Here is a 10,000-nt window from a genome sequence, read left to right as displayed (position 1 = left end):
CTGTTCGTTATCCACTGTTTGCTCTTCCCTTGTTCGTTATCCACTTATTCGTTATCCACTGTTTGCTCTTCACTTGTTCGTTATCCACTTGTTCGTTTTCCACTGTTTTCTCTTCACTTGTTCGTTATCCGCTGTTTTCTCTTCACTTGTTCGTTATCCGCTGTTTTCTCTTCACTTGTTCGTTATCCACTTGTTCGTTATCCACTGTTTTCTCTTCAATTGTACGTTATCCACTGTTTTCTCTTCACTTGTTCGTTATCCACTTGTTCGTTATCCACTTGTTCGTTATCCACTGTTTTCTCTTCACTTGTTGTTTCTTATTGGCTTGTTTGTAATTCACTGGTTTAGTGTCACGTTTTCGTTATTCACTTATTCGCCTTTAATTTGTTTGTTTTTTGTTATCTATTGTTTGCTCTTCACTCGTTCGTTATTAACTTGTTTCTTATTTGCTTGTGCGTTGTTCATTCGCTTCTTAATCGTATGTTTATCGATTTATTCGTATTTTTATTCGTTTTTTCATTATCCACACATCCTGAATCGCATTCCTCATTCATACATTCTTTATCACATTCTTCATTCGCACGTTCTTTATCCTTGTTCGCTCTTCACACATTCGTCATGCTTCACTTCCATTTTACTTCCCTTTTATCGCCATTCACTCTTCGTCTTTATCCCTGTTCGCTCCTCGCACATTCGTCATTCATCCATTTTACTTCCCTTTTATCGCCATTCTCTCTTCGTCTTTATCCCTGTTCGCTCCTCGCACATTCGTCATTCTTCCATTTTACTTCCCTTTTATCGCCATTCTCTCTTCGTCTTTATCACTGTTCGCTCTTTGCACATTCGTCATTCTTCCATTTTACTTCCCTTTTATCGTCATTCTCTCTTCGTCCCTTTTATTGTCATTCTTTCTTCGTCCTATCTCTATCCCTGTTCGCTCTTCGTACATTCGTCATTCTTCCATTTTACTTCCCTTTTATCGTCATTCTCTCTTCGTCCCTTTTATCGTCATTCTCTCTTCGTGCTTTCTTTATCCCTGTTCGCTCTTCGCACATTCGTCATTCTTCCATTTTATTTCCCTTTTATCGTCATTCTCTCTTCGTCCCTTTTATCGTCATTCTCTCTTCGTCCCTTTTATCGTCATTCTCTCTTCGTCCTTTCTCTATCCCTGTTCGCTCTTCGCACATTCGTCATTCTTCTATTTTACTTCCCTCTTATCGCCATTCTCTCTTCGTCCCTTTTATTGTCATTCTCTTTTCGTCCTTTCTTTATCCTTGTTCGCTCTTCGCACATTCTTCATTCTCTCTTCTTCCTATCTCTATCCCTGTTCGCTCTTCGCACATTCGTCATTCTTCCACTTTACTTCCCTCTTATCGCCATTCTCTCTTCGTCGCCCATTCTCCTCGTGCTTTCGGCGTGAGGCCATAAAGCGACGTCTGAGCCTGATGTTGGTAATGAGGCAAGGCCGTGGGCATTCGGCTGGTCGCTGCTGTTGGTGGTGGTGTTGGTGGTGTTGGTGGTGTTGGTGGTGTTTTTTCGTTGTTATTGTTGTAGTTCTTTTGCTGTTTTTTTGCTGTTGCGTTTTGCTGTTGTTTTGCTGTTGTTGTTGTAGTTTGTTGCTGTTGTTGTTGCTGTTGTTGTTGATTTGTTTTTTGCTGTTATTATTGTTGTTTTTTGTTATTGTTGTTGTTTTTTGCTGTTATTGTTTTTTGCTGCCGTCTTGTTGCCGTTTTTGCTGTTGTTTTTGTTGTTGTTTTTTGCTGTTGTTATTGTTGCTGCTGTTTTTGTTTAGGGAAGGTTGTCGTTCTTGTTGGTAGTGGTGGTGGCGGTTGTTTATATATTTTTTTATTGGATTTTTCTTCTTTTTCGTGTATCGTATTGTTGTTATCATTATTGTTGTTTTTATTATTATTATTGTTGTTATTGTGATTGTTATTATCATTGCTTTTATTACTATTATAGTTTCTGTTATTATTATTATTATTGTTTTTTATTTATTATGTTACTTCCCTTTTATCGCCATTCTCTCTTCGTCCCTTTTATCGTCATTCTCTCTTCGTGCTTTCTCTATCCATGTTCGCTCTTCGGACATTCGTCATTCTTCCACTTAACTTCCCTTTTATCGCCATTCTCTCTTCGTCCCTTTTATCGCCATTCTCTCTTCGTCGCCCATTCTCCTCGTGCTTTCGGCGTGAGGCCATAAAGCGACGTCTGAGCCCGATGTGGTAATGAGGCAAGGCCGTGGGCATTCGGCTGATCGCTGCTGCTGCTGTTGGTGTTGGTGTTGGTGGTGGTGGTGTTATTGTTGTTGTTTTTTCGTTGTTATTGTTGTAGTTCTTTTGCTGTTTTTTTTGCTGTTGCGTTTTGCTGTTGTTTTGCTGTTGTTGTAGTTGTATTTTGCTGTTATTGTTGTAGTTTGTTGCTGTTGTTGTTGCTGCTGTTGTCGTTTTGTTTTTTGCTGTTATTATTGTTGTTTTTTGCTATTGTTGTTGTTTTTTGCTGTTATTGTTTTTTGCTGCCGTTGCTGTTTTTGCTGCTGTTGTTGTTTTGCTGTTATTGTAGTTTTTTGCTATTGTTGTTGCTATTGTTGCCGTTTTTGCTGTTGTTGTTGTTTTTTGGTGTTGTTATTGTTGCTGCTGTTTTTGTGTAGGGAAGGTTGTCGTTCTTGTTGGTAGTGGTGGTGGCGGTTGTTTATATTTTTTTTATTGGATTTTTCTTCTTTTTCGTGTATCGTATTGTTGTTATCATTATTGTTGTTTTTATTATTATTATTGTTGTTATTGTGATTGTTATTATCATTGCTTTTATTACTGTTATAGTTGTTGTTGCTGTTGTTAGTGATGCTACTGTTATTATTATTATTGTTTTTTATTTATTTTTTATTATTATTGTTATCATAATCATCAAATTGATATTCATATAGATAGATAAACAGTTATTTACTAGCACTGTTATGATTATTGTTATTTCTCTGTTTTGTTTATTTGCTATTTGTTCAACGTTTCGCAGTGTAAGAATACTTATGTGAGATGAAATAAGGGGAAAGAAGTAGAAAAATGGGAAAAGAAGAGAAGAAATAGGAGATAAAAAGAAAAGAGGAGGGTGAAGAAAAAGAGAAGAACAGGGGAGAGAATAAAGAGAGAAGGAAGAAGAAAAGAAATAGAGGAAAAAGAGGGAGAGAGCGCGAGAGAGAGAGAACAGAAAGAGACATGAACAAACAAACAAACTTCAAAGCGTACTTTAAGAAAACGCCACCAGTAACTTCGAGATAAGACAGTGTCATCCAATAGCAGTGCAGTAGTTGTCCCGCGGTACTTTGCTCTCTCCCTCTCTCTCTCTCTTCTCTCTTTCTCTCTTTCTTCTCTCTTTTTCTCTCTCTCTCTCTCTCTCTCTCTCTTTCTCTCTCTCTCTCTCTCTCTCTCTCTCTCTCTCTCTCTCTCTCTCTCTCTCTCTCTCTCTCTCTCTCTCTCTCTCTCTCTCTCTCTCTCTCTCTCTCTCTCTCTCTCTCTCTCTCTCTCTCTCTCTCTCTCTCTCTCTCCTCCCTCCCTCTCCCTCTCCCTCTCCCTCTCCCTCCCTCCCCCTCCATCCCTCCCTCCATCCCTCCCTCCCTCCTTCCATCCCTCCCTCCCTCCCTCCCCCCCTCCCTCCCACTCCTACTCCTCCTCCTCCCTCTCCCCTCCCCCTTTTTTCTCTCTCTCTCCCTCCCCCTTTTCTTCTCTCTCTCACTCCCCCTTTTTCTTCTCTCTCTCCCTCCCTCCCTCCCTCTCCTCCTCGCCCCTCTCTCTCCTCCTCGCCCCTCTCTCTCCCCTTCCCTCTCCCTCACCCTCCCCCCTCTCTCCCCTCTCTCTCCCTCCCTCCCTCCCTCTCTTTCTCTCACGCGCGCTAACAAAGGGCGCTCTGTGCCCACGTGCCACATCGATTTCCCCCTGGCACTCTCCGTGACCCTCTGGCCCTCTGGCACTGCCGCCGAGCACCCAGCACCTATCACTTACCGGCTGTCACCTGTCACCTTCCAACCTGCTCACCGCGAGCTGTTGTAATTCTTGGGGGGGTCGGGGATGGGGGTGGGGGGGCGGGGTCGGAGGCTGTTGTTTGTTTTTGTTTTGTTTTTGTTTTTGTTTGTTGGATAGGAGAGAATTTTTTTGTGTATTTTTTTTCTTTTCTTTTCCTTTTATGTTTTTTTTCGTTTTTTCCTTCTTATATATCCTCCCTTCCCCTTCGTCCTCCCTTTGCCCTTTTTCCCCTCCTCATCTCCTCTCCCTTGCTCTCCCTCTTTCCTCTACCTTCCTTTCTTCCCCTATTTTCTCCTCTTCTCCTCCTCCCTCCTTTCTTCCCCTTCCTTTTCTCCTCTTCTCCTCCTCCCCCCTTCCCTGTCCCCATCTCCTTCCAATTTCTCCTTCCTCTTCCTCATCCTCATCCTCATCCTCATCCCCATCCCTTTCCCTTCCCCTCCCTCTCACTTTTCCCCTTCCACCTACCACTTCCCCCACCCCTTCCTTTTCTCCTTCCCCATCCCCTTTCCTTCCTCCTTCCCCCACCCCATCCCGTTCCCCTTCCCCCCACTCCATCCCGTTCCCCTTCCCCCTTCCCCCTCCCACCTACCTCTTCCCCCACCCCTTCCCTTTCTCCTTCCCCTCCCTCTCCCTCTTCCCCCACCCTTCCCCCTTCTCCCACCCCTTTACCCACCTCCTCCCTCTCCCTATTCCCCCACCCTTTCCCCTACCCCACCCTCTTCCCTTCCCCTACCCCCTACCCCCTCCCCCACCCCCTACCCCTACCCCCTACCCCTTCCCCCACCCCCATCCCCCTTCCCCCTTCCCCCACCCCCATCCCCCACCCCCATCCCCCTTCCCCCTTCCCCCACCCCCATCCCCCTTCCCCCTTCCCCCTTCAATTGTTGCCTCTGAGTTATTGGAAGCGCGTGTGTGTTGTGTTGGTGAGAGATTTCCGAACGTATCTGAAAGTCGTACCCCGCCTCCCCGCCACCAGAGCATTGTAAATTGAGCTTAATTGGCCTCTGTTCGTAAGGCGCGATTTGCGTGCTTTTCATTTGCATTGTTCGGGTGGAGATGCTTTGTTGTTGTTGTTGTTTTTGTTTTTGTTCCTTTGTGATTTGGGTATAGGGTTTGTTTGTTTGTTTGTGCGTTGTTTGTGTGTTTTAATCTCGTGTTCCTTTTTGTTGCTGTTTGTGATTGTTTTGTGTATTTATATTTTCTTTTTCTTTTTTTATTGTTTGCTCGTGTTGCTTCTTTTTCTTTGTGTTTATTTGTTCTGTCTTTGGGTTCACGTTTCTTCCTGATTGTTGTTACTTGTTATTGTTATTATAGTGTATTATGTTGAATGAAGGAAATTGTCCATGCTCTTTTGATTTTCTTTTGTTCTTGTGTTCTTACTTTTTCTTTTTTTCTTTTTTTTTGTCTGTATTTCAGTTTCGGGGATTTTTCTCTCTCTTTCATATCCCTTATTTCTGTTACCCCTGCTTCTCCTTCTGCTGTCTTATCTGCTGCTTCTGTTGCTTCTCTTCTCCCTCTTCTTCTTCTTCTTTTCCTTCTTCTTCCCCCTGCCCCTCCTCCTGCTTCTTCTCTTCCTCCGTCCTTTCTCTTTTAATTTTCCTCCTCCTCCTCGTACTTTCTCCATAAGCATCTGTCTTTGTTGGTCCTTCCTTCCTCTTCTTGAACACGTCACGCCCCCTTAGTGACGTCACAATTTTAAATGACTTCACAATTTTATGAAGTCACAATTTTTAATGACGTCACATTTTTAATGACGTCACAATTTTTAATGACGTCACAATTTTATAACGTCACAATTTTAAATGACGTCATCAAAAAGATGTGACGTCACGCGAATACGTCGTCGATTCGGAGGTGAAAGGAAGATTGGAAAGAAAGAGACGAGAAAAGAGCTTGAAGGATAAACGGTGGAAGTGTCAAGGGTGAAAGGTCACTGAGTCGAGGTTGTGTGTACGTGTGTGCGTGCGTGTGTGTGTGAGTGTGTGTGTGTGTGTAGTAATGTGTGTGTGCGTGCGTGTGTGTGTGCGTGCGTGTGTGTGTGCGTGCGTGTGCGTGTGCGTGTGCGTGCGTGTGTGCGTGTGTGTGTTCGCGTTTACGACTATGTACGTATGTATATGTGCATGCATGCGTGTTCATTTATGCCCGTGTGCGTTTACATGCGCATGTGCATGTAAGTGTAAAACCAAGTATGTACACATTTTTGTACATGCATGTGTACATTTTCATACGAGTTCGTGTGCGTACGAATTTGTGTAAGTAAGTGTTTGTGAACATTCGAGTTCGTGTGCGTACGAATTTGTGTAAGTAAGTGTTTGTGAACATTCGAGTTCGTGTGCGTGTGCGTGTGCATGAGTGTACGTGCAGACCGCTAGGATGAGGCTGGAGTGTGAGCTGTGAAGATGGAAGGATAATCGATATTGAAGGATGAAGTGCGAGCGTTGCAGGCGAGTACGAGTGCGACCTCTCGAGGGGTAGCTCATCCTCGGGTGCTTGGCATATCCTGGTCTGCTTTTATTTTTATTTTATTTTATTTTTTATTTTAAATTTAACTGGTCTGTTTGTTTTGTTTTGTTTTCTTTCTCGTTTATTTTTTTATTTTTTTTTATTTCTCTGGTCTGTTTTTGTTTTGTTTTGTTTTCTGTTTTCTTTCTCGTCTTCTTTTGTTTTGTATTGGGCTTAATATTTTAAATTTATTTATTGTTTCGCATGTTCTTTTTTTTCTCTTTTTTATGATTCTCATTTATGTTATTTGCTTTTCGTTTTCTTTATCTTTTCTCTTCTTTCTAGTCATTTGTTCCAATCTTTCTCCGAGAGAAGGAAGTAGAGGGGGGGGGGGGAGATAAGGGACGGATGTAGCGGGAGGGAGAGAGGGAGGGTTAGGGGGAGGGAAAGGAAGGGAGAGGGAGAAACAAAGAGGAAGGGAGAGGGAGTAAAGGTAGAGGGAAGAGAAAGGAGGGATGGAGGGAGAGGAAGAGGAAGTAAAGGTAGAGGGAAGAGAAAGGAGGGATTGAGGGAGAGGGGGAGGGAAAGGAAGGGAGAGGGAAAGACAAAGAGGAAGGGAGAGGGAGGAAGAGGGAGTAATGGTAAAGGGAAAGAAGGGATGGAGGGAGAAAGAGAGGGAAAGAGGAACAGTGAGGGGGGAGAGGGAGTGAATGTAGATGGAGGGAAGAAAGGATGCAGGGAGAGGGAGAAGGAGGGATTGAAGGAGAGGGAGAGGGAAAGAGGGATGGAGGGAGAAGGTGATGCTGGAAGTAAGGCGAAGGAGATAGAAGAAGGGAGGTAATGGGAGGTAGGGAGGGCGAGGAAAGGGGAGTAAAAGTTGGAAAAGAGGGATGGAGTAAAGGCGAGAAGAAAGGAAAAGAAGCGAATGAAGTATAGTATGACGATAGAGAGAGGGAGAGAAATAAAGTAAGTGGATGAGAACAAGAAGAGGGAGGAGAGGATAGAGGAAAGAAGAAGAAAGGAGAGGGCACAGAGAGAAGATAGAAACAAGTCAGAAGATAGAGGAAAAGAGAAAGAACGGAAGAATAGCGGACGGAAGACGAACTGAGAGAGACAGATTGAAAAGATGATAGCAGACAAACACACAAAAAGAAAGATAATAAAAAATACATAAATAAAAACATAAAGATACATAAATACATAAAGAAAAATAATGAAAAAATACACAAATAAATAAAAACCTACATGATTTCTCATTTCCGAGCATACCTCAACCTCTTTGATACACTTAAGGTGCCGTCACACTAGCACTTTTTCCGTAATTTTTGTTTACAATTTTCTGAAAATTTGTCCATTTTTGAGAGAATTGTCGATTCTCCAGTCAGACGATAATGATCGTTTCCGTCTGAAAACCTTTCCGTCAACTTTTTCAGCCAAGCATAGTCAGATCAAGAGCTATATTCGAGAATGTTTGTATTTGTGTTAAATAAAATTGTCAAAAGCATAGTCAGATCAAGAGCTGTATTCGAGAATGTTTGTATTTATGTTAAATAAGATTGTGAAAAAGTGCTAGTGTGACACTTCCTTAAGGTTTCCCAAGTGTTCCATCGGCCAATTATTTTATTACCTCTCTCTCTTGTTGACATGTTACGAACACGTTGGGACCAGGTCACGTGACTCGATAACCAGAACTCGGTGATAAAAAACTCTTTGTATACCTCCCTTGACCTCCGTCATCTGGCTGTCAGCTGATAGCGCGAGATACGGGCTAGGGACAGCTGTTCTCTGCGGCTTCCAGTTGGTCATGGGTTGTAGGTTTTGATTTTATTGTTTATGTCATTATTTATTCGTTTCTGTTTGCTCTTTTCGTTCGTTTTGGGTTTGGATTTTTTGTTTGTGTGATCCCGTCTTGTCGCTTGGTGATTTTTTTTTTCTTTCTTTTGGTTCTGTTCTGTATCTTCCTCCATTCGTTCGTTTGTTTTGATTCTTCCTTCTGCACTTTCGTCCATTTTATGATCGGTTTCTTCCTTCCTTCCTCTTCGCTTCCCTTCTCTTTTCTTGTCGTCTCTTCCCTTCCTTTCCCTTCTCTGCCCCTTCCCTTTTTTCTTCTCTTCCTTCACTTCGCTTTTTCTTTACCTTCTCCCTTCTCGTCTCCCCTTCGTTTACCTTTATCCCCGTTTCCTTCTTATTTCCTCATTCGTTCTTCCCTTCTGTGCTTCCTCCTCTTTCATTTCTCCTCTTCCTTTGTCTGTCTTTATCGATTATTATTTATGTGCTGCGGAGAATTGGATTTTATTAACGGGGCAGCTGGGCGGCCATTGTCTGTGGGGGGAGGGGGAGGGGGAGGGTGAGGGGGGTGCAGGGGTGGCGATGAAGAGGGATAAGAGGTAGAGGGAGGGAGCGTGGGAGCGATAGAGGGAGGGAGTGGAGAGAATGAGGGAGAGACAGAGGTGGAGAGAGTGGAGTGAGGGAGGGAAAGACAGAGGAAGGGAGGGAGAGAGTGAAGGAAAGACAGAGGGAGGGAGGAGGGAGAGATACAATGAGGGAGAGACCAAGGGAGGGAGTGGAGAGAATGATGGAGAGGCAGAGGGAGGGAGTTAGTGGGGAGAGTGAGGGAAAGATGGAGGGAGGGAGGAGGGAGAGATAAAGTTTGGAAGTGGAGAGTATGAGGGAGAGGCAGAAGGAGGGAGCGGAGAGAACGAAGGAAAGATATAGGGAAGGAGTGGAAAAGGTGACGAAGAGATAAAATGAAAAGAGGAGATAGAGAGAGGGAGCAAAGTGAGGGAGAAAGAATGTGGAGGAGTGTAGGGGAGAGTGGGGAGAGGAAGGAGAATAAGGGAAGTGGAGAGAGGGGGCGAAGGGAGAACAGGGAAAGAAAGGAAAGGAGGAGCAAAGCTAGAGGCAAGGAGAAAGAAAAGGAAAGAGAGAAAACGGAGAGACGAGAAGAAAAGAGAAAGAGGAAAGCGAAGAAAAGGGAGGAAGAGAAGAAAAGGGAGGAAGAGAAGAAAAGTGAGGAAGAGAAGAAAAGGGAGGAAGAGAAGAAAAGGGAGAAAAAGAGAAGAAAAGGGAGAAAAAGAGAAGGGGAGAGAGGAAAAGAAGAAAAGGGAGAAAGAGAGAAGGAAAGAGAGAAAAGAGAGAAAGAGAAGAAAAGCGACAAAAAGAGAAGGAAAGAGAAAGAAGAAAAGGGAGAAAAAGAGAAGGAAAGAGAAAGAGAAGAAAAGGGAGAAAAGAGAGAAAGAGAAGAAAAGGGAGAAAAAGAGAGAAAGAGAAGAAAAGTCAGAAAAAGAGAGAAAGAGGAGAAGAGAAAAGCCAAGAGGGATGGGGGTATTTTTACACTGCCGGGGTCGGTCGGTCGGCTCTGGTGAGTTCTCGCGGCCAAGTGGTATGTGAGAGTCGGCGCTTTGGAGGAGAGAGGGAGAGAGGGAGAAAGGGGGGAGAGAAAAAGGGGGGAAGAGTGATGGAGGAAAATTAAGGAGAGAGAGAGAGAAAGGCAGAGAAAGGGGGTGGGGAAAGTGAGAGGGAGAAAGGGGGAATGGAGAAAGGGG

The 10,000-nt window shown here is 43.7% G+C and overlaps 1 protein-coding gene across 2 annotated transcripts in view; it reads left to right on the top strand.

The window, feature by feature from the left end:
* LOC113821079 (SH3 domain-binding glutamic acid-rich protein homolog) overlaps positions 1-10,000 on the top strand; it is a 98,089-nt gene that overhangs the window by 35,492 nt on the left and 52,597 nt on the right. The gene's annotated exons all lie outside the window — the stretch shown is intronic.

This window comes from Penaeus vannamei, chromosome 38 (genome assembly GCF_042767895.1).
Source record: "Penaeus vannamei isolate JL-2024 chromosome 38, ASM4276789v1, whole genome shotgun sequence".
Lineage (NCBI taxonomy): Eukaryota > Metazoa > Arthropoda > Malacostraca > Decapoda > Penaeidae > Penaeus > Penaeus vannamei.
This window is presented reverse-complemented; position numbering and strand designations above follow the sequence as displayed.